General features: G+C 42.0%; 1 protein-coding gene and 1 long non-coding RNA gene across 5 annotated transcripts in view; both read right to left on the bottom strand.

Moving 5' to 3' along the window:
- The window catches only part of NECTIN3 (nectin cell adhesion molecule 3), a 120,324-nt gene that overhangs the window by 5,757 nt on the left and 87,272 nt on the right, over window positions 1-27,295 (bottom strand). The gene's annotated exons all lie outside the window — the stretch shown is intronic.
- Window positions 9,258-26,550, bottom strand: LOC116781935. 2 transcript variants are annotated; one of them, XR_004355030.1, is made up of 6 exons: window positions 26,121-26,550; window positions 25,941-26,028; window positions 17,166-17,241; window positions 12,368-12,544; window positions 11,897-11,998; window positions 9,258-9,431 (listed from the first exon to the last, which is right to left on the bottom strand). It is a non-coding gene; the product is annotated as an uncharacterized LOC116781935 (long non-coding RNA). The 2 variants fall into 2 exon arrangements; XR_004355031.1 differs by having other exon boundaries at window positions 9,258-9,425.

Raw genomic sequence — 27,295 nt, 5'->3', positions numbered from 1 at the left:
TGTGAATGCTGTATCAGACTGCAAGAAAGTTCTTCTTCTAGTGCCAACAAACAGACCATGTGTCATCTCCGGCCATCAGCCTCATTACTGTTTCTGGAGGGTTTGTTTTCCTGCTGCCTGATACAGTCACATGTGAATTACTTACATTCTCTGTATGATGAATGGGTAACTTTGGTTATCCAGAAGAAGGGCAATTAAAAACAACACGAGGCCAACCAGACAGAGATAAGTGAATATTAAAGCATCTGGGCAGACCAGGTGCTTGAAGATATCACTGAAAAGGTCTTCAGGTAAAAAATAAAAAACAAAATCCCAATGAATTACCACCTTGACAGATTATTAAATGTTTAAAGCTTCTGGCAGTAAAAGCTGCTAATAAAGAAACAGTGTAAACCAGAAGACAACAGTAGCAACAGTAATTATACTGCAGAATGATTAAAAAGCACACAGCTATAATGACTCTAATCTATTTTATGAGAGAAACTCAAAGGTTCAGCATTCAAAAAAATAATAATCAATTAGGGAGCAGGGGAGATGGAAAAAAAATCTATTTAAAATGAATTCCTACAATCAAGTGATAAATTAGTCATGAATAATTGTAGGAATTACTGCACCTCACCATGTTTTGATAACACTGGCTACTCCATCAGAAACTGAGGAAAACTGCTCAGTTTCTCAGCATCCAAAGGGACTCCACAGAGTAGCCTGTGAGAAATTGTTGTGCCCAACAAATTGTGCTAGTTGGCTAGAAGAATATCCAACATGACCAAAGTTAAGATCTTGGTTTGGAGAACTTTTCTTGCTACTTTCAGTTCAGTGGCACCTAAGAGGCAGGCTCCTTAACTCTTAACCACTTTTAGATATTGTCTCTTTTCCTCTCCCTGCTCTTCTGTTATGTTTTTCCTCCCCCAGATAGGAGGTGTTCACCTATCAGCTTCTCACAGTGATGCTAGCTGAGAAAATGCTGTTCTTGGATATCTGCCATGTCCCCTTTCCTCTGCAGAATCCAAGGAGTTCAAAGGAAGAACATGAGGAGGATGCATGGGAAAATCTGTGGTGATTCCCAGCCCTTCCTCTCACAAAGCACTGTTCCTTGGAACAAGATTTGTGTGCTTGAACGTGGTATTTCACACACTCCTTCATGCTCATGGCCAGGCAGCAGGATCCCGCCCCTCATCACTTCCTCTCTCCTTAGCTGCTGAACTTGGGTAGCTTCTGCCTTGGGGGGAGGGTGTCCTCCAGGCAGGCACTTACGTGATGAAAAGCCAGCTCTCACCCAGCCAACTGTTCCCGCTCCTAGGAACTGATGCTCGCTGTTAGGTAAGGGAAGAGCTTCAGGTGATGCACCCCCCACCCCGATCCAGCACAGGGTGGTCCCTGGGCAGCACAATACTGGGCTCTCCCTCCCCTTGGCTTCTCCACCCTGCTCCCTCCCAGATTCCTCGCACCGCATCAGCTCCTCGTAACTCCACTGATGTTCACGGTCACCTACCACTCTGAGAAACTGCCCTCAGAAGGGAGATTGTTTTCACTGCACTCTCGCTGGGTCCTGAAACTACTGGCAGGGAATCAGCAGGAGAGACAAAGACTGGTGTGGGCAGCAGCCTGGACTTGGGTCGGATTGAGTGTGCAAAGAAAAAAACTTGTATTGAAAACTTTCTACACCTGAGCAAAGAACTGTATTATTCTGAAGGTAAAAATATGTTACTCTGTTTCCCTATTTGTCTCCTCCTTGTTCATTCTAGTAAGATTATTTTGTATATTAAAAAACAGGGCCTTTCTAAATCTTTTACTTTTATTCCTGTAGCTCTTTCCTCCACTGTTCCATTTTCAAAAAAAAATTTGAAACATAGAGAACCTGACACTATCAGATATCTGCCCTCCAAATATCAGAGAAAAAAACCCAATAGCTTCCACTCCACAAATATTGATATGTCTATATGAAAAAATCTTTCATATGGGCTCTTTTTAGCATGGTGGTGTTGGAGACTTGGTCTGACTCACACATTTTGTTTGCTATTACCCCCTTCAAGGCCTGTGTGTGCCAGGATGAGATCCCTGCTCCTCCACCTTGTTCAGAAGATGCTGAAATGCTTCTGAGAGCAGAGGATTGGATTTGACTAAATGCACCAGATGCAAGGATTAAGTATGAAATATAAATAGCAAGAATGTGGATCAGATCACATGAAAAAGCAATCTGTGTGTCAAGATAAAAATATAATTTCTCCTTTGATGCTTTTCTATGTAATTTCTGGGTTTGTATCTTAAATAAATACATTAAAGGAATTTTTAATATTGTGATTGAGCACCTCAACTTTCTGTAAAGTAGGTATTATACCCTTAACAACCAAATATTTAAAAATTCAATTTCAGAAGAATGAGAGAGATAAATGAACTCCAGGAAGGACTTAGCTGTGCCAAAGCTGCTCTTCTTAACATCTCCCCGGAAAAAATAAGCATTGATCATTTTCACCATACTATCCCTCCTAATTTGCTTACTGTTCAAATTTCAGAGTGGGATGCAATTAATTAATATGGGTTTACATGTGCTATGTTTTTAGACCTAGTATCTATTGACAGCCACTTGACATTAATTATTTGTATTATTGACCTCTTTGCATCATAGAAAGCTCTCTGGAGAAGAGCTTGGGAACATGCCAGAGGTGGAGAGGCACAGCTGATGAAGGCAGGTAGGGAGATGCTGCAGTTGCACTTGCGCAGACTGGGAGGGCAAGTATTGCAACACTGAGCTCAGGGTGCTTTAGTTATTGCTATTGTTTTCATCAGTGAGGCTCAAAATGGAAGAAAAGTAGCCTCAGTTGTTTTAAATCCTTGCTTCAAAGGCATAGTGTGACCCTATTGAGCTTTGGGATGTGCCTGTGGCACAAAAGACAGTGAGAGACTTCCCTCGCTGCATAGAGGTGTGAAAGAGCAGCCCAGGCCACCCCAGCTAGGCACTCATGAGCAGGTGAACTGAAAGTTAGACGAGTCCCTGAGGTTTCCAATAGGGATGCATACATACAAAATTAGCAAATAAACAAGTCATATAATAATCAGAATATTAAACTTCAGAAACAGCACTAGAGAGACAAAGTTCTAGCTGTAGGGACACAAGTCAGATAAACCTGAGCACCACTGCCACAGGTGGAGCAGCAAAGCCTCAGTGACAAAAATGGGGCAGGTACCAGTCTGAGGGCAGGTGATCCCCACAGGGATGCTAATGGACAGCAGCCAGGAGAGCAACCTTGACATAACTTGGGTCACTGTAAGACCTTCAGCTGTCTGAGAAGGCCTCACCCAAAAGCTCATAGTTCAGGGAGGAAATTAGCAATGATGAAGCTTCCTTAGGCTGACCATCAGCCAGATTAGAAAGCAAGAAAGGGAATATTAAGAGACCTTGAGGGCAGGAGTCAGCTTGAAAAAAAATAAAAAAGTATAAAAATTTGTGACTCTGGAGACAGACATTGAAATAGGAGAGTGGTAGTCAAAACCCAGCTAGAAATTCAAAAAGTTGCAGGCCTTTGATAATGTTTGAATGTCTACTGTTGTGATTTACATTGTTGATATTCATCCGGAACATGTATTTCGCTGATTGTTTTTCAATTATTTTTTATAAAAAAAAAAAATAAATCAAAATACTTGGATCATGATTCTGTTCAACCACATAAGTTGTACAAGTCTTTTCCCGAGAAATTAGGCAAAATAAATGACACACATTGGATAGTAAGGAATGAAGGTATCAAAGAAACAAATTGCCCAGAGAAAATATTTCCTGCTCACCTGTAAGTGTTGAAGTTGGGGTGAGCACCCACCCAATGCTCTCATGCTACAGTGAGCTGAGGCAGGATGCTCACCTCTTTTTTCCTTTGCCTTGTTCAGGCACTAGACCAAAGACAGGAATCAAATAAGAGAAGATTAAAACATTTCCACTCAGAGAAAAGTTCTCCCCTTAATTACATAAGCAATAATAAGAAATTCAGCTTTTTCCTCTCCACATGCATTACACTGTGCAGTAGATTTTAGGGAGATGCAAACAGAGGAAACTTAATACCAATACAGGATTCTGCTTCCCAGCCAACAGCACATGGGCAGAGAGCCACCACTGGAGGTACCACTGCTCTCCAGGTCAGAGGAAGACACACCTGTGCTTTTCGTATTTATGGCTTCTTCTGTGAGACTGCAGCAGAAAACAGGAAGAGACTGCAGATCATGGAGCTATTGAATGATAAAATACCGTATTAATGACCACCAGAACAGATTTAGAAGCTTCAAGCTTTAACAGCTGCCCCTAATCATTTATCACTTACACCCCAAGAAATGTAGCAGCAGAGCCTTTGTCTCCTTCCCACTAGGTGACTCTCACTTTTTTGGGGTTTTTCCTTTTCACAGTCAGATGCCAGCTCACTCCTCTTCCTCTCATTTTGCTTTAAGCACACGATGCAACTCCCAGAGGTCCACTGGTATCCTCTGTACCCCAAACCCAACCTCCAAAGCTCCCTCTCAGACTGAAATGCACGTTTGTCTCTGGCGGCCTTGCTCCGTTTTGCGGCGTGCTTCAATTGCCAGAGCAGCCAGCTGGGGCAGCAAGTTAGAGAAAGATGTCGTTCCCATAGTAACTCATTTTCTCTACCCACTCATTAGATTAACACATTTTAGATCAAAGGTAGACATGAAAATATCTCAGAAATGATAGTCCAAGGCTTTACTTAAATACGAACTAAATCCACTGCACTATCTCAAAAAGCACTGTTTAATATCAGCACATACATCTATAGCTGCCATGCTCATTGTGCTCTCCTACCTCAAAGTTGTCAAAAGCATCATGGATACTTCATTTTGTTGCTGGTTTGCAGGCAATTGTTTAAGTACACAAACGAACAGGTACTCCCCACTATCAGATCAGAGCTGCAACCAAGCGGAGAAGTTCGCTGTCTCTGTGATCAGTTCTTGGTGCACTCAACATTCAGGTAATGTTTGCAACTTTGCTGCAGAAAAGGTCTGATTCACACTCCCAGTGGCAGCAAATCTCTTATCAGTTTTGCCTGCCCCAAATTCAATTTTGTTACATTTTTAGTAGTCCAGCATGCATTGACTTAGTGGAAGTTCAAGCACAAGGAACAAATTCATGTGCCAACACCATGTGTCCAGAAAATACAAAAAGCCTTTGGGCTGCTTCTGCTCCATCACCACACAGCAACTCTGCCATGCACCAGAAAGAGCAAAAAAAAATCCTGATACTGCATGGACTCTCTGCCACTGAATATTTCCAATAATACTTTCTCACAAAATAGGCAGGACACAAGGTTAAGGGATGAGAAACCCAGAGCTTTATTTAGTGTTTCTTTTTCGGTTCTGGATTATTTTTTTTTCCCCTGAAGTGCAACTCTACAGATGGAATATGAGCCAGTTCTTTTGATTCCCTTTCTTGTCATTCCTCTCTCCAAACTGATTTTATGGTTCTCAGGGGGTTTCGCCAAATATATATGCATGCTTACACAATACCTTCAATGTATGCTGCTTGTACAAACTGCAGTTGGTGTAATGGGTCCTGAACATGCCTGTTATGTTACTGTAATGCAAGCACTAACCATGAGCTTGCTAAAAACACTGTCTTAACCCTTTGCTGAGATCCAAGTAAAGACTACTTAAATCTAACAACATAATTCAGAGGCCGACTCACACTGGCATTTTCATGTCAGTGTCCCATGTCCATTTTTCTGAGAAACAGGATTTTCCCAGTGACAGCCTGCAATTTCACCAATCTGTTAGAATCACCAGGAATTGAACTTGGCTCTTTTTTTTTTTTTTTCTCTACACCTCTCCTTGTCAGAAATCTCATTTGTCAGCTGTGCAGCCTTGGTGCTCCAGCTTGCCCCAACAACATCTCACCTACTTTTTCCTTGGTATAGCTCCTCACAAAAGTGCAATTTGCAGGTGACAAAAAATAATTCTCATCTCAGAAAGTTGCCCCAGAGTTCCGTGCGAAAATTCATACAAAAGGTGTGATGTATATTAAGAACTTAGATGAGCCAATGCTGTTCATCATTTCTAACAGCAAAGCCAGTGCAATCCTTTGCCTGGTGAGGTGGGGGCAAATGTTACGTGTCCCAATTAAGATCTCTCACATTAGATATTGTAATGCCCTCACCTAATAGCTTCACAGTATTGACTCATTTTAATTGTTCCTTCATTTCCTTTTGTCTCGTTTGGCTCTCTAACAGTCCTTGCCTTATCTGCTTTACTCCTATAAAGAAAGGTATCACCATATTCTTGGAAGACAGCTCACATAGACTCTACAGTGCTGGATGGTGCATGACTGGGTCTTTGCTTTTGTACTGGGGGCTCTCTGCTGCTTTCTGTCACCTGGGGAAACTGAAATTCAGTCCTAGTTTTCAAGTAAACTGCAGATGAAAGAGACATTGCCTGCTTTGTTGTGCTGTAACCTTAGGCTAGAGCTTTAAAATATATATGATTTTGGTCCTTAAAAAAACTGTAGCTTTTTCCTGTCATTTATGCTCTCTATACTTTGTGCCCCATTAGAAACATGAGAGGAATCCAGGCACTACAACAGGATAGGAATGCCAGCCAGCAGCCAGTACATTTTGAGCGTTAAAATGCACACAGTAAAATGGTAGTTGAACACAAAGAACAAACAGTTTTTCTCTTAGCTTCTATTATTTTCTGCATTTAAACTATAGTAGTCAGAACAAAATCACAGACTTTTCAAATGACGAAAGGAAGCCCAGTGGTAAAGCTGACCATGAATTTTAAAAATTCCTGCTACTTAATAACTGTAGCCCACTGGTTCTTCGCAAGGAAATAGGTGCCAGCCATGCCACTACCCAGGCAATAATCATTCTCTGGGACTCATCTCCCTGCTTCTTTTTGTTGGCAGAGGAGAACTGGTTAAGCTGCCCTTTTTCTATTGGGAAAAGCTAAATACCCTGCTCTCCCAAGGCAGGCAGGCAGGCAGCTCCTGGTCTGTGTGGCCACACAGGGAGGGAAGGGACACTTCCTGCTTTGAACTACGTGCTATTCCCTCAGGAAACAGTTACTGCCGTTCTCAGGGCACAGCAGAGGGGGGTCATACCTTTGATCATCAGATACCAAGGTAACATTGACTGGTTTTCCTCTCTCTGCAGTCTGATATGTTGCTTTCCTCATTTTAAACATCCGAAAACAAGAGAAGAAAGACAACTGCTTTCCCCAAAAGAGAAGTCTGAAAGCACTCCTGCTTGTGTGAACTCTTTCTCTTGCTTCTTTTCACAAAAGGAGATGGCCAGCAATTAGAAGGCAGGCAGCGCTTTGGGAATAATTCTGCTATTCTCTCTGTTTTTGGTGTTTCAGAAGTTTCTGCTCAGTTAAATTCCCACAAACAGCAGATGGATGTCCTTTCAAGTCTGCCTCTGGACCAGACTCAGTGTCATTCATACCTGTGAATAAGTGGTGCTTTCTACTTTTCAGGTAGAAAGTAACATACTACACAGATTTTCAAGGTTAACAGAGCTCTTCAGGGACCCTGAGATTTTACTATAGAAGGTTAAACTCTGTTACACAGTGTGTTACAGGCTAAGAAGGAGGATAACATTCCCTGGTGTTTCTGAGGAGGTCATTTTTCAACCCTTACTCAAGATATTGGTGGGGCGAGCTGACCCAACCCCAAAAGAGCTCCATCTTTCTCACAGCTCCCTATCATTGTAAATACAGAGAAAACTCCAGCCACCTTCATTTAAATCTCTCTAGTTCCCTGCCAGCCCAACCTGCTGCAGCATGAACACCTTTCTATCCCCTGAGCCAAGTGATTTTACAGCTGGCTGGCAGAAATGGTGCTGCACTGACCAGGATCTGCTGCTTAGCCCTGGTGTCTGCGCATGCACATGCAAAAAGCTTATTTCAGTGTCTTAACTTGTATCCCCAATTTACACTTACTACAGCTTTACTTCAAAGTGCTCTTGGTCCTGTCACAACCTACTCATTTGTGTCTCATGTTTAACTGCACAGCTGCATGGAGTTCCTAAGCAATAACCAGCATACACCCTTTTTTTTTTGGTGCAATTTTCTTTCTTTAATTTTTTTTTTTTTTAAGTAGACATTACCCGAGCTGCTCCCAGTAGTTAAACCTGTCTCTGATTAAAATGTCCTGCTCTGGTACATGCTGTTTGTGTTCAGCCCCTTGGATCCATCCACAAAGTCAATCAATACATCATGCAGAACACAGATTACAAGAGGTGCCACCCAGCCACCTTTGTGCCTGCAGTTGCTCTCTCTGGCAGCTCTCCCAGCAGCCCTGCAGACGGCAGACGCAGCACAAGGGAGAGCAAAAGTAGTTTATTGGCAGAGATGCACACTGTAACACAAATTGCAAGGCAGCTACCTTAACACATCCTGACAAGGAAGCTCTGACTGGGCTCGACACCTACATGATATACAACTCTCCAACTATACAGGTCCTGAGGGAGTGCAGCAGAGGCCTGCTACCCGGGAGAGATGCAGGTTAACATGCCAGGAGTTAGCCAGCACTGCTGCTCCCTTGTTAATATAAACAGCAGCAACTTGCCTTAAAGAAGGAAGCACAAAGTGACCTTCACTGCCTGGCAGTCAGCAGTCTTAAATCCAGCAACAAACACAACACAATACCTTACACGTCTCAGAATGTTTTTTAAAGAGAGCTAGAACATAATAGCTGCCTCCCCCACTGTATCTCAATTCACCCTTCGACTTTGGCTATTATGTGCTTTCTTGCTAAAGCTTCTGTGGCAATTTCCCCAGCTGCCTGATGCCTGAGGGCTGTGTCAGCTGCACAGCGAGTGCCTCCGAGGCACAGGCACGCTGTGAACTAACACTGCAGGATGGGGCACACAGCAGCCCCCCTCGAACGTACGTACGTGTGCCCACTGCCCAGCTGAATGCATTCGCTTCCCGAGGTTGCCAAGTGCTACTGAGCCAAACAGCTCCTCAAACTGTTACTCTCCTAAAAGAGCAGCCAAGTTCAACACGAGGGAGCTACCCTGCAGATCAAGCAGAAAGATGCTGGCGACTTCAGCGAGGCAAGGATTATAACAGAGCAGGTGGCACTTGTAGGAGTACATGCCTGGCTGAAGCAGCCTGCCAGTGCGCAGAGCTGCTCACCAAGCATCTCCACGAAGGAGTGAAGCAATCCTGGATGAATAACCTCCCACTGAACTGTCAGACAGTGATTCACTTTCCTGAAACCAAAAGGCTTTATAAAGGAAGTGCTTGAATTTTAGTTACCTGTTTATTAAAAGTGGTTTGAGTGGTGGTGAGTGATTTCAGGAGGTTTCAGGTGGTTGCAGCACCCAAAGGTGTTCTGGACCTTGGCATTGCTTCCTGTTCCTCTTCTGACATCCAGTATTTCCTCTGTAATGGTTGCCTGTATCCTATCAGCTGGTTTTCATCTTTGTCTCCTAGCACTCATGATGTAAGAAAACATATTCATAGGTTGTGACATCCTTCTCCAAACTGCCAACTGCTGACCCATCCCTGCTCCTCCACAATTTTCTGGATGAGACTGGACTTCTCATAATGACACAAATCAGCTTTATCAGCTGATATCAGTCTTCTCAAGCAATAGATACTGATTTTTTTTTAAGCTGTAAATCTACAGTGCCCAATGTGTGACAGTGACATATATTTTAATACTGTGCTAATATTGCACTAACTCTCAGAACTACTCTCCCATCTTGGAGAATGTGCAGTTGGCTGGTGACAAGTGTCATATTAGGAACCTCAACCACTGCAGCAGACTGCAAAGCTCTACTCTGACCACATCTCCTCAGAGGAACCTGGCCTTTGTCCACCACAGAAAATCACAGCATCTCCACACTGTGATCCAGCTGACAGAACAGCTTCCTGCAGGGAGATACCTTAATCATGCTTCTCAAGTTCAGCCTGACAGCTGGTAACACACACAGGCCCACTTGGCATTCACCTTCCACTTAGCACCATGAAAAACCTGACGTTTGACACACATGACAGGTACCACCAGCATGAGCCATCAGCTGAACAGTGTTTTTATTCCAAGTTACCCAACACACAGTACTTTATGAAAAGTCTCTGATTTAGGTCTATGTACATATACAGAAAAGTATTTCAGCCAAGTACCACATTGGGTTTTTGTTTAGTTTAATTTTGGGTTTTGGATGAATGGACGGAAAAGGGATAGACAGGCTCATGCAAAAAGAGTATTAGGAAGCTGTCAGCTTCCCTTCACTATGATTCATGTTGTCCTGAGACACAAGGTGAAATCTTACGTTGAAGAGTAATACAGCAAACCAAGATGTGCTGTACAAAGTCATTTATTTTTGCTCTTCTATTGCTTCTCAAGTGACAGTCACTTAATAAAGAAAATTTTTGGGAGCTCTGTGAACAAATGCAATAAATGTACAATTACATTCATTTTATTTCCAGTCCCATCACATCTATGCCATTGCTCTTAAGGCCTCTCATCACAATGGCACCAAGCATCTTCAGGTACATGCTAATATGTTATCATTGGCTCCCTGATAAATAAATTATGCATAGGAAGGCAGCTTTTGAGTCAGATTCTGTGTTAACAGTCATTCAGCTTCAGAAGAGGAAATTCCATTAACTAAAACATATTTCAAGGTAAAGCTCAGGCTGAAAAAATATAAATTATTTTGATGGTCAGTTGGCCAGGTCTGAAGGAAGGGTACCTCTTAATCTTAACAATCTTCTTGTTTATCAATCACCAGAAAGAATTAATGTGTGACCCAAAAAGCACTTGTTTGGCCTTAACCCCATAGTTTGCCATAGTTAATATTTTGTAACGCATCCTGAAGAGACCACCTGGGTTATCTGGGATACATACTTTGAAAGAAGGAACTCCCTGCAGCCTCATTACATGTTTTAAATCCTGATTTTCAATTGAGAACATTTAAACGGGGTGTTACCTAGCTGAAAGAGCAAATTTAATTCAGCTACTGAAGACTTATGTCCTTAGAATTTTGAAGTTCTCCACTATACTATGAAACATCCAAATAAATCACGGTGGAGAACCATATTGTTGTTGTTTGGGGTTTTTTTCCCCTCCAAAATGTGCAAACACAAACACCAAACACCCCCTTGCCCCTTAACAAAAGACAAAGAGGAACAAAACCCCTGACTTTGCCCCTGTGGAAATGGAGGAGAGCCCAGCTGTGCTCCACACGGGGAGCTCCGTGTCAGCTGCGTGGCTGGGAGGCTGCGCATCTTTATGTCACACCTTGCTCTGCCCTGGGCCTTCTGGGTGGCCAGGGACACACACTTGTCGCTCAGTCTTACAGAACGGTGTGGGAGTCAATGTCCCTTACCAGAGAAGCAACTTTTGATCAGTTCACAAAGAGCCTCTGTTTCAGCACATGTAAGACAAGAGTTCATACTGCTGCTGGGCTGGTAGGCCCTGCGAGGCCAAACTCTTCAAAAAGCCTGAAGTGCTTCCTTTCTAACACAGGAAAAGCCCTGCTCCAGCAGGATTTGCCTTTTCAGGGCCAGCATACTGTGCTCAATAAGCCCAGCTGCCACCTACCACTGCTTGAGAGCAGGGCTAAGCCTGTGCTTTCTCCTGTGCCTGGACTTGCCTTCTGCTAGGGAATACAGGGAAAGTTGCAATCTCAGGCTGACGCTGAAAGGTTACGGAGTTGTCATTGCTCCAAACCAACTCTTGCCCCATCTGCTTCCCTAGCATCTGTTCCCATAGCAGTTCCTGACTCCCCCCAGTGAAGGAAATTGGTCTGCTGCACACTGTTGGTACGGAAAGGATAGGAAAGGAGGAAGCAAAACTGGCGCTGTACCAAGCTCATAAGTATTGTCAGGCCTGTTGAACAAATCTGTTCTGCACAGGGCACAAATCACTGGCAATGATGAAATTTTTACCTACCTCAGAGATCCCTATGGAAGTGCCAAGCACGAGTTTCACTTTTCTGCTTCCTGGACAGACAGGGTAGCAGTGATACGCGACTGCACTGGGAGGAATAGTCACCTGAAGTAATTTGTGAATACAGTAATATGTGACTTACTAAAGAGCCTGAGACATTTTGGCTAGATCTAATAACCTCACACCTTAACAGATGCCATAAGTATTTCTATAGGGAAAAAGAGCAGAAATGTAGGGATGTACATGAACAGCGATAAAGGGCAGGGAAATGCAGGAAGAAGCAACTAATTGATATTAAGGAAATACAGAATAATTTGAAATACAAAATTAAACAATTCGATTGCAGTCAGGAGCCAGTTCGTGTTTTAAAAAGGTATGTGAACTTACAAATGCAGACATAGATAATAGTGTCAAGATTGCACAATAAAAATGACAAGAAAGGGCAAAACAAAACCAAGGTTCGATTTTGCTCACCAGAGCAAATATAGTGTCCTGGCACTCAGTAGCAAACTGTGGTGACTGGGCTCCTAGTTGATGCTTTTGTGATGCCAGGGGATCAACTGTGATGTTCTGAGCACTAGGCAGCAGCAGCAGACAGTTCAAACATCTGAACAAACCCTTCTTTCTTCCAAGTCTGCTAAAGATCTGGACCTGTAATACCCCAAATTGTCATTAAATAATTTAGTCTTTCCTTTCAATTCTCAACCACGAGAACAGGCACTGCATTTAATTAGTGTCTCAATTATCATTTAAATGTTTGCTCATCAAGTTCAATAAAGATCAAGCGGCTGAATTTTGAGACAAGTGGCTGTGTCATCAGTGATCTCCCAAGGGGTGACTTATTTAAAGGTTAGAAATTCATGCAAAGAGTTCTAAAAAAGCATTTAATCGGTATAAACTCTTTTGGCTGCAGACCCTGCCCCTGTGAGTAAGTGTCCAGTTCATCTGACCTTAATGGATTAGGATGTATTTCATGTGCCGCAGGAACAGACTGGTCCTAAGCTGCACTCACAAGCTTCTCTAAAAATATTTTCTATCAAGCAATTACACTGTAGAAAATTAGCAAGTGATTCACTAAAATAACCTAACTACACCAGGTGCTGAAATAAAGAGATAGAAAGGTGTGCAGCTGCAACTTCAAGGAGGTGTTCTAGTGGCTAGAAATCTGCTTCTCAAAAGAAAGAGTCTTAGATTTGCTTGACCTCCTTCCGACCACCAATCATCAGCCTATTCCATGAAATGTTTGTCTCTAATCACTGGAAGGAAAGGAAGACAGCAATGAAAAATCCCCAAACTTATCACACCTTTTTGAATGAAGATGCATCATCTTTGCTTTTATCTCTGGGTCGCCTACAAAGTCCGGTACTTGCAGAAATGTACAAATTTTCCTTCAGCTTAGGCATTTGCAGCAGCATTGGAGATGAAGAGAGCAGAGTTCCTGAATTTCACAAGAGTTCTTGAATTTCACAAGCAAGATACATAAGGAATTCTTACCGCAAAGCAGGCACATTATTTGTAAACCAAGTGTTTCTCATTTTCAAAATCCTGCTGGCCTCTAGTTGCCCCAGGCATTCCCTCAGAGCTCCAGCTAAAGACAGGACTTCCCAAGCTACCTCTTATCTTATTCTAGCCTACTGCTTCCCAGCTGTTAAACAGACCCTTGCCCTCAGTTCCTACATACACTTATTACCCTACTGTTGGCTAAATCAAGAGGCACATCACCAAAACAGTCGTACAAGTAGACAGTCTTCATTAGTGCCTCAGAAGCCTCATATTTAATGTTTGTTGCTCAGTGATTTGCAAGGTATATATTGCCTCAGGTTTCAAATCATTGGCAAAATGGCAGAAACATTCAGCAATGCTGAATCAGGAAACATCCATTGCTAGAAACTCACCAACAACCTCTCATCAACAACTATGTTGAGGTATGCCAGCAAGCATACCAGTTCAGACCAGTTCTGAACTTATCCATTTTCTCATAACACCTTGCATTATCTAAGTAGGGTATTTTTGTTTTGGAGTTTTGTCTAAACCCAAAAATCAGATATCAAATGTCTCAGAGAAACCCAAGCAAACCATAACAATTCAATCTTTTTTTGTTCATCAGATATGTAATCCTACAAAGCAAAAAAAACTAATTTCACCAAGGCCATCAATGCATGATTCAAATTTACTACAAGAGTTTTAGTCCAATCCTTGTGGACTTCTAAATCAACTGTTCTAAATCAACTGTTTCATTAAACTATTCAGCTGCTGAACTAGCCAATCCACAGTTCCCACTCACCATTTCACATTTATTTACTACCACAAGCTTTACCTGTTTTAAGCAGAGATTTGTTTAGCTGTCTGCAACCAATTATATTTATTGCAAGCTTCTGTCACAGGCTTTTTCCTCAGAATTTTGCCAATTACAAAAGAGGCTTAAAGATCAGCAAACTCCAAACTAATATGGCTAAGATTACAATTTGTGCTAATGACATTGAACTAAAACAGCTTGGCACCAACTGCAATGATGATATGAAATAGGGATACACAAATAATTGATTTCTCAGACTGGTTGTTAACTTAACGAAAAATATTTTCCCCCTAATTAGAAGGATTGCACCTTTGTCTTTAAAAACCCCAATGAGTTAAGACAAGTAAGTTAGTTTTGCTGGTGTTGAAATAAACTGCTGTTTCCATGTTGATTATTTTAACCCATACAATGCAATTGAAATGCCACAAGTATTATTCACCAAAGAAAGGACAGTTTTGTTACCCCAGTGCTTTGTTGCATTGTCTGCTCTAATTTCTAGGACACTCCAGGTTCAATAACCTCTGAACCAGATGAAGGACTGTAAGGTGCTGGGCACACCTCCAGCTCAGGCAATTACCAGCTGGCATAGGTGTGTACAGGGGAGGAGAGAAAGATTTTCCAAGGTGAAAAGCAGCACATCAAGGATTTTACAAACTTCTCACAGAGAAGTCTGCACCTCTAACTCTTTTATTTGGTGTTGGTTTGTTCAGTGATTTAAGAGTTATAGATCCATGAGTCAGTTCCCAAACATTTCAGGTCGAGGTTATCATTGAATCATAGCCTTTGTGAAATGCCCTGTCTCACTTTTCATGCAGAATTTTTCTTTCCTACTGCTGTTTGTATTGTTGCCTGAGCACTGCAAGCAAGCCTCTCAATACAAGAACAGTGTAACTTTCCCACCTCTCACTGCATAGAAATAATTTTGCCTTCCTTCATCCCCATACCCAGTGCATTAACATAGAGCTCATTCAAGACTGACAGCTTCTCATTTCTAAGCAGGAAGTACTGCAGAGATGGTGGAAATGTACAGTGCTGTAGCTAGGAGAGAAGAAATACAGGCAGTACAAGCTAACTAGACAAATATTTGGTCATCACAGTCCCTAATGTTGTCTTAGATGGCGTTTGAAAATTAAATAAAATAATTGTGGGAAGAAAACGGGGTGACACATTCTTCCCATCTTCCCCGTGCTACAGTTTACCCCTCAGCCTACCACTTAAAAATGTTCTTACCTAAACAGAAATGCCACAAAGAAACTTCCCAAAGCCAAAACCAATCTGCAGCCTGAGGCAGGGCAGAAAGGTGTTTGGGTGCAGCCTGGCTCCGCCTCCTGAAAAGGTCTGTGCACAGGGTGCTTTTGCTTTTCATCTGGGTAATTAAGCCTGTTACCTCCTAGTAATAATGCAGGAGTAGGTATGCAGACTATCCAACACTTCTTTAGCAAGAGAACAGGCTTATCTCTGCTGCATTTGCTCTAAGGGCAGGCTACACAGTTTCGGTTGTAGCCAGGAATAGGTATTTCCATCTCATCCTGGCATCCCCTGTTAGGCATTTTTATTATCACAGTTCAGGGTTCAAGCCTTAAAAATACCTTCCAGAAGGAAGATAATAAACAGTGCAACATCCACATCTTCAACACTCTGGAATTCAACTGCTGTATGAATATGTGTGTTTAGGGGTTGAACCCACCATCAGGAAGACTGAGTTCCTATGAGACTGCCAACACAGCGTACAGACATTTTGGGATAACAGGGATTAAGCTCCCAAAGGAAAAGGCAAAGTGCAGACATGCCAGCCCACCTGTTCATTCAAAACTGCTTTAGAACAGAAAGCTGATTGCCACAAAAATCTCACTATAAATCAGGAGAAAAATAATTATTAGACACACATGTTAAGGGTGAATACTAATCTCTTACTGAATGCATCCTTCCTGTCACTGTTGTTCTGCAGTACTGAAATTTCTTTGGCCCTCTCTTTTTTATAGGTGCATGTCTTACTGAGGAAGACCTCTAAGACCAGTACATTTCCTTCAGTAGAACTCAAAATATTTGATCAAATGAGACTGGTTTCAACATTCTTATTTTATGTGTAAGAAAACAGAGGCAGAAGGAAGTGATCTCTCAGCAAATCAGCAGCAAACTTGAAAGAGGGCTCAGGGTCACTCAGCTCTGCCTCAGCACTTCAAGGAGGCCAACCCAGCACTGCCTCAGCACCCAGGCTGGTAAAAGACACTTCTGTCTGTCCATCCATCCATCTGCCCCGGGGCATCTGTTGGGCAGGGACCGTGGGCTACAGTGGAGTCTCTTTAAAGGCTCCCATCAACCTTACCTCTCATCAGCAGCCCACAGTTGAAAAAACCAAATATTAGTCCTTGGAAGCAATATCTTTTAAAGGGTAGAGACAACAGATGTCCATGTGTTACAGTTCTAATATAAATATCAAGTCCATTGCTTCTGTTGCCAGGCATTCTGGTTGTGACTTCAGTTTTCCCACAAAGAGAGTGCAGAAGCAAAGCACAGATGGGGAAATATTAGTTAAACCACCAAAAAAAAAAAAAAGATATTGCTATTTTTCTGCAAAAGGAAACAACATTTTTAGAAAACACAAATGTAGTTCCAAGCTAAGTGGTTAATATTTTTTTAAAATTCAAATGGAGTGGCAGATCAAATTTGTAATTAGGATTTTAAAGGATGCAAAGTCAAGACAGCAATCCTTCTGGCTTCTGCTATGGTAATTGCTTTTAGAAAAATCAATATATAGTTTTATATTCATGAAATCTGAGGTAAATCCTAGAATAGGGGTTGAATCTGTTCCTGCTTCTCTAGAAAAATTTATCACATAGAGGAAACACTCTGATGAAATTTAAAAATAAAAAAAATATTGATTTTTTTTTAACCCCTTCCAAGAAATGACAACTATTTTCCAAAAGCACTCAAGAGGAAAAATATGATTTTTCTGGGTACCTTTTTTAAACTGACCTTTTTTTTTTTTCATGAGGGTAAGTTTTCTCGAATTTTCAGTCTTCAAGACGATCTATGCGCTGTTAGAAGTCTTCTGAAAATATACATAGTTACATAGAAAATTTTAAAGGTGCACCCCACAGTGTTAGTGAGAATAAAAATCTTCTCTAGTCTGAGGAAAAACACTGGATGGTCATACCCAAAGAGTAAACCATAGGAGGGACTGAGAGACACATTCTAAAGGAAAAAAAATGGGGCAAGGATCAACACGTTGGCAAAGCAGCAGCTTTGATAAGTATAATCAAGACAGCTATTTTTTACATACTACTTATTTGCAGCCTCCAGACCTTCATGTTCTGCTGCTTGTACATGGAAAAAGTATATTTTACAGTTTCTGTTACCCTATGGCCTTCACCTCACAGGACAACAATTTCCCAGCAAAACAAAAGAATTTTGAAGTTACAAGACTGCAGCCTCAAAAACTGAGTGGAATCAGCAAACCCAGAAATCGAATAAATGGCTAACAGTGAAAGAAGAAAAAGAAAATTAAAAGTTAGGACCTAAAAAGGAAAATTAATCTCAGCAGATGTGTCCAAATATGGAAGAACTTTGTCAGTATTTGTCAACAGGAGGCAGTGAGTGCAAACTGGAATACAGGAGATTACACTTGAACAGAAAAAATAAAATTGCTTTACAGTGAGTCAAACACTGGAACATGTTGCCCAGAGGAGTTGTGGAGTCTCCCTCCTTGGAGTCCCAGTCCTGGACAACCTTCTCTAGCTGACCCTGCCTGAGCAGGGGAGGGGACTAAATGGTCTCCAGAAGAACTTTCCAACCTTAACCTTTCTCTGTGTGAATTTGTTTAATGGGTAAAATCATATCCCTGAGGCAGCCCTGTTGCAGGCTGCCTGCCTTAGTCCAGTGACTCTGGTCCAAACAATAGACACCTACTGCTTCCAAAGCTCATTTGAACCGCACTGACTCCACCTCATCCCTTGAGAAAGTAGCAAAAGAAAGTAACTTTTTTCTCTCAGATTGTTCAGTAAGGTCCTAGGCTGACTGCCAAACTCTTTAATTTCTTTTCAGAAAGTGAATCAAACAGATTTGTAACTCTAACCCTTCCCAAGTCTGGGGCAACAAGCTGTCATCAATGTGACGAGTAGGTTTACGTCACTGGTCACTATGTCTTTGTCCACTCTGTGAGATTGCTCAGAAGGTGATTTAGTACAACAAAACACAACTGTGTTAAAGGCTTTTCACATCACTCTTTAAAAACTCAGCTGGGGCTAAAATAGATCACAGGAGTCAAGCAGTAGTTACTGTCTTTTTCTGCTGAGTTGAGCTAGTTTTGGATCACTGACCAACTTATCATGTTTTGCTTTCACAACAACAACAAAAAAAAGAAACAAACAAAATGAAAGGAGTCAGTCTACAGGTGAAGATAGATCCTGTAAGCTAAGTTTGTTTGACTGTCAAAGATCAGACACTTGCAGCACATTTTATATGTAGATTTGCTTCAAAACCTGCCCTCTATCTCAACATGTGTTTGATAACCTAGAGAAATCAACTGATAACATTGACTGTCTCAGTGAGGAAAAACCCAATGAAAAGAAAACAAAATGTACCTCTTCTAATAATTAAATATCAAAGCCTACAAAGTCACACAAGTTGTCTCTTGTCAGATGTCCAGCAGAGAAAATTTTGTTTCTTTTTCTGAAGAATAGCTTAATGAATGCGATTTCAAAATATATACTAATGCTCTTATTGCAAGTTTATTTCCCAGTATGAATCACCAGCAGAAAGGCAGTTTGAGAGATTTTAAGGGTAGGAGCTGAAGGCAATGACAGCCCAGCGTGTACTTGCGAATGGGAGGAGTAGAAATCAAAGCCTTTGCCCTCCGCTTCATGGCTTGATTGACCTGGCAATTACACAGGCCATTGCCCTGAGCTGCTGCAAACTTTCTTCCACAGCATTGAATCTTATTTTCTAAGGGTTTACATTCCTGATCAGACTTTTTTTTTCCAATAAGCACCTCTTTTCATCAAGCAATGCCTGACATATAAAGAGTGGGGTAGAAGCAAGGAAAGAGAAATTATGTAGGAGCAAATTATAAGTGTCCAAGAGCAAATTGACAGTGTTTGTTCACGTGGAAGAAAATCATATTAAACACTTACTGTGTTCCAGAACATCACAGGGTGACACATTGCTGTGTTTTATCAAGGTATTGCATCCTTTTTCAAACCAAACCCATTGACTTTCCATTGTTCACAGACTCAACAGCCACATGAAGGCCATCAGTTTGCATTTAAAAGCCAGTGAATCATTTCTGCTCGCTCTGTACATAGTCTGGTCTTGCCCTTTAAGCTACAACTTCTGTACAGAAATTGGAGGTCACATATTCAAATGACTGTGCTGCAAATGAAAAAAAGATACACAGCTGCTTTAGCAGCCCAGGTATTGAAAATGAGGAGTATAGAAATATATTTTTATTCCACTTATGTTGCTAAGGGAAAAAAATGTTTCTGAGATTCTCCAGTAAGATTTTGCTACAAAAATATTCCAACCTTCTGCAACTTGACTACAAAGGAACACACATTTATTAGTCAATCATACCCCTTCACAGCCAAAATGAGTGCCAAAGACTGATGTGCTTATCGACAAATGAAACAACAGCAGCACCAAGAATAGATAACTTTCATCCTCCCTTGTGGTCCATTTTGAAGTAATTAGACGCTAATGCTTTCTAATGGTACCCACAATCTGTTTGCTGCTCTTGTATGCTTTGACAGCTTGGGATAGGCAGAGTTGAAATTTTTTCCTCATTGAGTGAATAAGGAACGTTTTAACTTCAATGAATGAGATGCAAACTCTTATTTTAAAGAATAGAGAAGAATTCAAATTCTGCTCGCAGGCAGTAGAAAAATTACATACTGTACTTTTCCAATTCCGCTGAGAAGTGAGGAAAGATGCTTCTCCTTTCTAACAAAGTGAAGGAAATTGCTTTGGGCAGGCCGCTGGCTAGACCAGGGCTCTCTGTGTCCTGATTAACCACTGGCTGCATCAGTCTGGACATAATTTTAGAGGCCAGAGTCAGGGGTGTGAGGGTGTTCTGCTGCCAGGTGCTGACAAGGTGCCAGGCAGCCTCTGCAGCCTCTGGTGGCCACAGGACTCACAGCACTGGTGAGGGCATGGGAGGGCTTAACTGCAGATAGGGCTTAACTTATAGACCCTTATGTCTCTCCTCTCTATATTCAGTCTACTGTGATAACCATCACACAAGGTAAGCAAGAAGGGCAGGAATGGGGATCAGTTGTCATCCTTGTTTAAAACAAAATCACAACACACATGTCCCAAGCCGGTCCCAAAACAGTACCTACTGATTCAAGGTTGTGACAGTCAGCCCATGCCCGAGAAGGCTGTAGACTGGCAGGGACATAAGGATGAGCATGCAGCTCCTGAGAGCTCCAGAGACCCCCTGACCTATAGCTTCAGTCTCTCTGCCTCAGCTGCCCTCACACCCAGCCACGACTGCAGCAGCAGCTGTCTGGCACAGCAGCATCAATCTTTGGCACACACCTCTCCTTGTACTTTTTTATTCATAACTATGTCCTGGAGTTGGCTTCTTGAAATCACTTGGGTATTAGTCACCATCAGGTGAAAAGCAGAGGAAGAGCTATCCTCAGAAAAATGGAAGACAACGTACTAGGTAGCTGTTGGTCACATTTACCACTAAAAGACTGACCACCTTTTAATTTTTCCCGACACAGGGGAGGGGCAATCCTGAGTCTGAGTGGTAATGACAAGCATTAATTTCTGTGACCACCTGCCTTTTCTCCCTACCCTGGCTCCCCGCTCCCTCCAGCCCACCTCTATCTTCAGGCCCAAGGACACCCTTTTGGCTTGGCCAAGCCCCTGGTGCCCTGCTGTCCCAGCCAGGCTCCCTGGGCATCACCTTGGGGTTCCTGATAGAGCCCACTGCTGTCGCCAGGTCAGCACTCCCCTCACACTTGGGCAGCCCTGCTCCTCCTGCACCCTCGGAGCAAGGTCACCACTGCTTTCCCTGCCACTGCACCAGGAGCAGACCATCAGTGAAAGGGAGACAGCTGTTCTTACACGTACTGCTTTGAGAAGCCCACCCCTTCCACTAGTAGGATCATCCCACCTCAGTGTGGATGAGTTATTCATCTACTGAGATGGGCAGCCTACCCGTGGAAAAATACTTTTTGCTTTGCTGTTGCATGAGCCACCACTGATACAGCTCTCAGCACAGGGCTTTGTTCTACTTCCAAAATATTCCCAACTGCCTGTCATTTCACGCTCTCCTGCCTTCACCTTCCTCATCCTCCCTGTTATTTCTTTTGCATTTGACACCTTGTCTTCTTCCTCTACAAAGAAGTACAGCCAAATTGCATAAGCCTGTTGCATAAATCCCAATTGCAAACCCCAAGATGCCTGTCATGATGCCTTGTTTCTGGTATTCTCTTCCCTCAACACCCCTCCATCTGCCCCCGACCCCCTGATGTTCTCTAGCTCTCTAAATCTTCAGACAAGAGCTATCTTACTATCAGTTTTCCCCTGATGTAATGCCAAAGGCCAACTACCTTGCCAGGTTATTAATGGCAATTATTACAATTACAAATTCAAGAAGAATTATTTTGCAACTAAATTAAACATCTAAAGTAAGGGCAAGTACATGTGATGAATACCCAAGAGCTGTCAAATCTCTACAATTAGTATCTGTTCAGAGCAAAAGGAAAAGTCTCTGAAGCAGCACTGAATTACAGATCTTTGTGTTCTTTTATTACAATTTTTCATTGTGGAATTGGAGAGGATATATATCACACAAGAATGACCAGTTCCAAGGCTCCTGTGCACATTCACTACATAAAATCTGAAACTTCAAAAAACTTACTGAATGTTTACCAACCCCACTAGAAAACAACAGTCTTCATTTCCATTTTGGTCAATTTGTGTAAAAAATCAAAGCAATAAAAACAAACAACTCTACTGCAATCAAACCTGTTTTATTTTTTCCATTGTCTGTTCCCTTCACCATGTTTAAAGTAGGAACAAAAGGCTTTCAGCCAGGGTTTCAGTATGCATGCCCAATCATGAAAGACAAATACTTCTTTTATCAGCAATGTATTGATGAGTAGACAAAGCTACTATTTCATTTCCCCTGCTAAGATGGAGGTAAAGCAGTGCATCCATCAGAACTGCATTACAACCTCTAAACTGGCCAGGTAGTGGGATCAAAAGAAGAAACAGACATGACTCTCCATCTTAAGACATTTGTTCAAAGCCACACTTTTTCCTTCCTCCACAGAGGACTTTGTAAAAACGTTTCAGAGGCTGCTGAAGATGCAGCATGACAAACAAACTGAGTAACAAGAAAGCTCCATGAGCGAAGTCATTCATGCTAAGCAACCTTTACTCCCCTGTTTGACAGTTAAGGATGTGGAGCTGCACCAGATGGGATAGAAATTTCCCCCCTGGGATCAGAGGCATTTGTTCATCAGACATTTGTGCCAGCACAGAGGAAGCTGTGCCAGGAGAAGACATCATGAGCATTTGATTCTAGCTGCATAGCTTGTCTCTAGTGCAGGCAGCATTTCTTTACCCTCCTGTAAGTGCTGTTTCAGCAGCGCTGTAAGAACTTGCAAATTAGACATATAGTTCCTGCTAAAAGTTGTCTTAATTTTCACCTACATCTTTCTGAGCTGGAATCTCAAGCAGTGAAAGAACTTTTAAGGGTGGTAGCTGGGAGCTCAGTTTTTAAGTGTCATCCTTGTTATTGACCTTTCTGTACAAACAGTGGAATCATAGAATATCTCAGGTTGGGAGAGACCCATAAAGACCACTGAATCCAACTACATTTGATATATCCATTGGACAGATTCAGGTCAATCAGGTGATTGGAGTACAAAGAATTAGGCATACAATAAAATAAACCATCTAAATGATTTTCAGTCTGCAGGGAACACCTCTGGCTAGACAGAGTTGGCTGGAGTTGGGAAACTCACATGGCAGGAAGAAAGTAAACAAGTGTATTCAATTAAGAGCAATCCTAAAAGCATAGCTTTTATAATTAAGGTATTATAAAGGAAACCCAAATTCTTCAGAGATATAAGAAATACTTAGAATTCCAATGTTGTTTGTCTGCCAGTCAATTCTCAGTAGAGAATTTTCCTGTCAGCCAAGTTTAAAGGCCTGGGCTCCAGACAAATTGACTGCTCATAAAAAGAAAATCCATTACATCAGAACTTTTCGCTGTATGCTGAGCTTTGACAGGCTGGAGAATGATGTCCCCCACAGAGTCAAACCATGTGTAAGAACAAAGCCCATATGGCTGTGTTGTTGTTCTTCTTTCTCTCGTCTCTCTCAACAGATAATTTCCGAGCTTAAATTTGCTAAGATCCCTTAACAGAAAGAAACCCTGCAAAAATTGCCATCTCCAGCCTTACTGAAGTTCTTCAAAGAGCAAATTGATACTTGGACTCAAAAGACTTCTTTCAGGTCATAGCTTTTTAAGGAAAACATGGCTTTCTGCAAAAATTACTGTACTCCATCTCGTACTTTTCACCTGGTCATTATTCAGGCTGTAGGCTTGTTAGCATGAGGAATTCCTACAGGCTTTTATAGCCTGCTAAAACTCCCAATATGCATTATGGCCTTCACACATTAGAGCTGCACAATACTATTAATAACAGAAAATGGAAGGGAAATTTACTGACAAATTACTATAATTGAATACACACAATCCACTAACAATGTTTTAAGAGAAAAATACATTACATATAAGAAAGAAATATCATTTTGTGTTATAAGAAGGGACTGAAGTCAGCAAGGCAGAGATAACAACACCTATTAATTATATCTATTCCAGGCAGACTCCTTCCTGGCTTGTTTTTAACTTTCATTAATGTGGACTCCACAGCTATGCCACTGTATGCCACTTTCACCGAGGCTTTGCTGCCTTTATAATTAGCAAGCTTTACCAAAGTCCTGAACCTCCTGTGTTGCAGTATATGCTGTGCACCAAGGACATGAAGGAAAAAAGTAAAATTCCTTTATATGGCAATATCCTTTTAGGTATTTGAAGGCTACTATTACACAGATCTCTCTGATTGATCTTTCTCTTTCAGAAAGTGTGATGTTCAGATCTGTATATAGCACTTATGTTGCAGAGTAATTTGAGATGTGAGCTAACAGCAAATATCTTTATAGATAATACTTCCAGTTACACTATTGACTATTACATCTTTGTTGCAATTAGTGCAAGTGAAGACACAACAGATCTGTGTAGCTGGAAATCAGATCCTGTGGTATAAATTAAATTTAAAAGCTCTTAGCCTCACACTTTAAAAGGACTCAGTATTACAGCAAGCTGATTCATTAATGCTATCTCTTTGTGTTGGAGAGAGATAACTTCCAATAGTAAAGACTTCCCAAACTTTTTGCCACTGATTGTCACACTATTGGGATGGAATTATAAGATGTACATCCGATTTTTTTATACTGTGTTCAGCAACTATTATGAAAGGAAAATCCATGTCTTCAAGGATGTTTCTGATCAAACACACCCCCAGAGGTCTCCAAGAATCACGACTATTGCTTATTTGGCATCTTCACCTTCAGAAAATGAGGTGGGATAGAGAAGCAGCCACAGAGCTGTTAAGCTAAGTGGATTCTCTTACAACACCACAACACAGTATTAGCAGGAGGCACAGCAATTGAACGGTGGATAACCAAACTACCCAGGTATCACAGACCAGAAAGAATGAATCACAAAAAATGGACACAGAGCAAAACAGATCCAGGTTCTCAGCAAAAGACCAGGAAGTATAAAAAATATCAAAACTACTTCTATAAAGAACAATGAAAGTATTTCTGTTAATCTATTCCCAACCACCAACCCCCTAGTTACAGCTTTCTCAGGTTTCTTGGAGAATTGGCTACTGAAATCAAACAGATGACACAGTTTCACACTGATTACAGTGGCACAGTGTGCCAGTTTCCCTCTGTCCCTTCACTGACGTGCCCAGGAACTGTCATCTCTTGGAATTTAAAGCCAAGGGTCACTCACATAGTGGAATGCACTTCATGTCTTTCAAAACATCATTAGGACATAATCACTCATCATTTCCAAATAAATCAATCATGCCTCCAAGGCTGAAGTCTTAATGCTATACTTTATGCCTAACCACCTCCCTCTAAAATAGACTCTCTCTCCAAGAAACTGTCTGCGGGAGGAATATATATCTATGTCAGACCAGCTTCCAAGTAGCACTGAGTTCATTAATTCCTGTTAAGTTTTCCTTTATATTTTTCATAAGTGTTTCTCCACTCCTTGCCTTTGCTCAAATTCACTAGACAGATTACCATGACCCAAAGCTCTACCATATAACCCCCGGAACCATTACGAGAATATGTATTGACTTTTCACTTTGGAGCAGAGGCACGGTTTTTTGTTTCTTGTTTTTTATGTTTGTTTCTATCATTCATCTCATCTGGGAACAGAAGAATAATTTAATGTCTACCTACAAATTCTAAAAGATCTGTGCATAATTCATGCACTGGAGGAGACCAAATTACCACCCACCTGCACCTGTGGATGTCAAGAGATTAATAATCATTAATAAGCTCCACTTTCTCTTAAACTGCACCAAATAATACATTCGATCAGCGTCACTGTCAACTTTGGAAAGCAAAACAGATGCATCACTGGAAGGCAAATGTTCTTTTCTAGACTAAAGAAAATTCATGAGAAGGGCACACTGTGGATCTCCTCACCCCAGACTTTGAGTTCAGCAACTCATTTCACAGGAGAAGAGCAGCATGCACTTATCTCACAGCTTCAACCTTTGCTGTGGGAGTCCATCTTTGCATTAGGGGAAAAAACCAAACAGATGAAAAATACAACTCCCATGTCATGGAGTGTAAAAGGAAATCAGCATTTTCTTTTTTTGTTACCAGTCAGTGAAACAAGTCTGTCTGACCCCCTTCCACACACACTGAGCTGTTCAGCTCGAGAAAGTACCAGCTCCTGCTGCTAGATCAGACCAATTTCCTCCTACCTGTTTTGTAGGCAAAGAGAAAAAATTTATATCCTAGCAGCCCTCCTGCTCCAAGAATGGAGCCTGAAGTGTTGTCTCCATTGTGACAGTGGAGCTCAGGTCTCTCCAGGAAACAGGGTGCCTGGTGCTACACGATGCAGAGCTCTGTCACAGCACAAGGGTCTTTGCCAGGTTTTTATGCTAACCACCGTTTATTCTCTAAGTGTCAGCAACGCAAATGGGATATTTGATCCAGAGTTGCTCCCTTTTGGAGATTCAGCACACCAGGGTGCCCCCATCCCTCATCCTGAGAGAAGCTATGCTCCTGGGGTCTCCCTGCCCTTCCCTCAGGCTTAGGGGCTGCACTGCAGCCAGGAGGGTCTCTCAGCCCTGTACCCACCAGATTCCCAAAGAGACATGCCCAGCTGAGGACTTGGAGCTTCTGCACCAGTCCCTCCTCCTCCATCCCATCCTTGCCCTGCTAAGGGCTCTTGGCTGCACATGTCACCGTGGGACAGGCCCAGGGACACTGTCTGGAGCACCTCCTGCCCCGGGCTCAGCCTGCCAGACCTCCTGAAGAGGAGGCACTGAGGGTGCCCTCCGGGTCAGTCCCAGCTGCACATGGTGTGTGTCCAAGGGCAGCACTCGGGCACTTCAGGCCCTGACCAGAGTTCTGCTAAAGAAGTGACCACTGATACCCCGAGCATGAGCCTCCCAGATCAGCACTAAATTTACCCTTTCCACTTACCCCAAATATGTTGTCCACAGTCTTCAGCTGCTTATATTTGCCTTGCTTGGGGTTTGTTGGCTTTTTTTGTTTGTGGGTTTTTTTTCGTTCTGGTTTGGCTTTTTTGGGGTTGGGAGGAGGGGTGAGGGAGGTGTGTTATGGGGGTTTGGGGGTTGTTTTTTTTAGGTTTCTACCCTATGGATAAAATATCCCCCAAATTCAAAATGAGATATTGATAATATAAGGAATAATTAGTTTCCAAAAATTTGCAAGGTAAACAAGGAACATTTCACTCCCCATGGCCTTAAGTAACAACCCTCAGTTTCCATTAAGTGTCTCAGTGTAAACTGGTAAAGCATTAAAGC

This window comes from Chiroxiphia lanceolata, chromosome 2 (assembly GCF_009829145.1).
Source record: "Chiroxiphia lanceolata isolate bChiLan1 chromosome 2, bChiLan1.pri, whole genome shotgun sequence".
Classification (NCBI taxonomy): domain Eukaryota; kingdom Metazoa; phylum Chordata; class Aves; order Passeriformes; family Pipridae; genus Chiroxiphia; species Chiroxiphia lanceolata.
The sequence above is the reverse complement of the archived record's forward strand: the minus strand, read 5'-3'. Positions and strand labels throughout refer to the sequence as shown.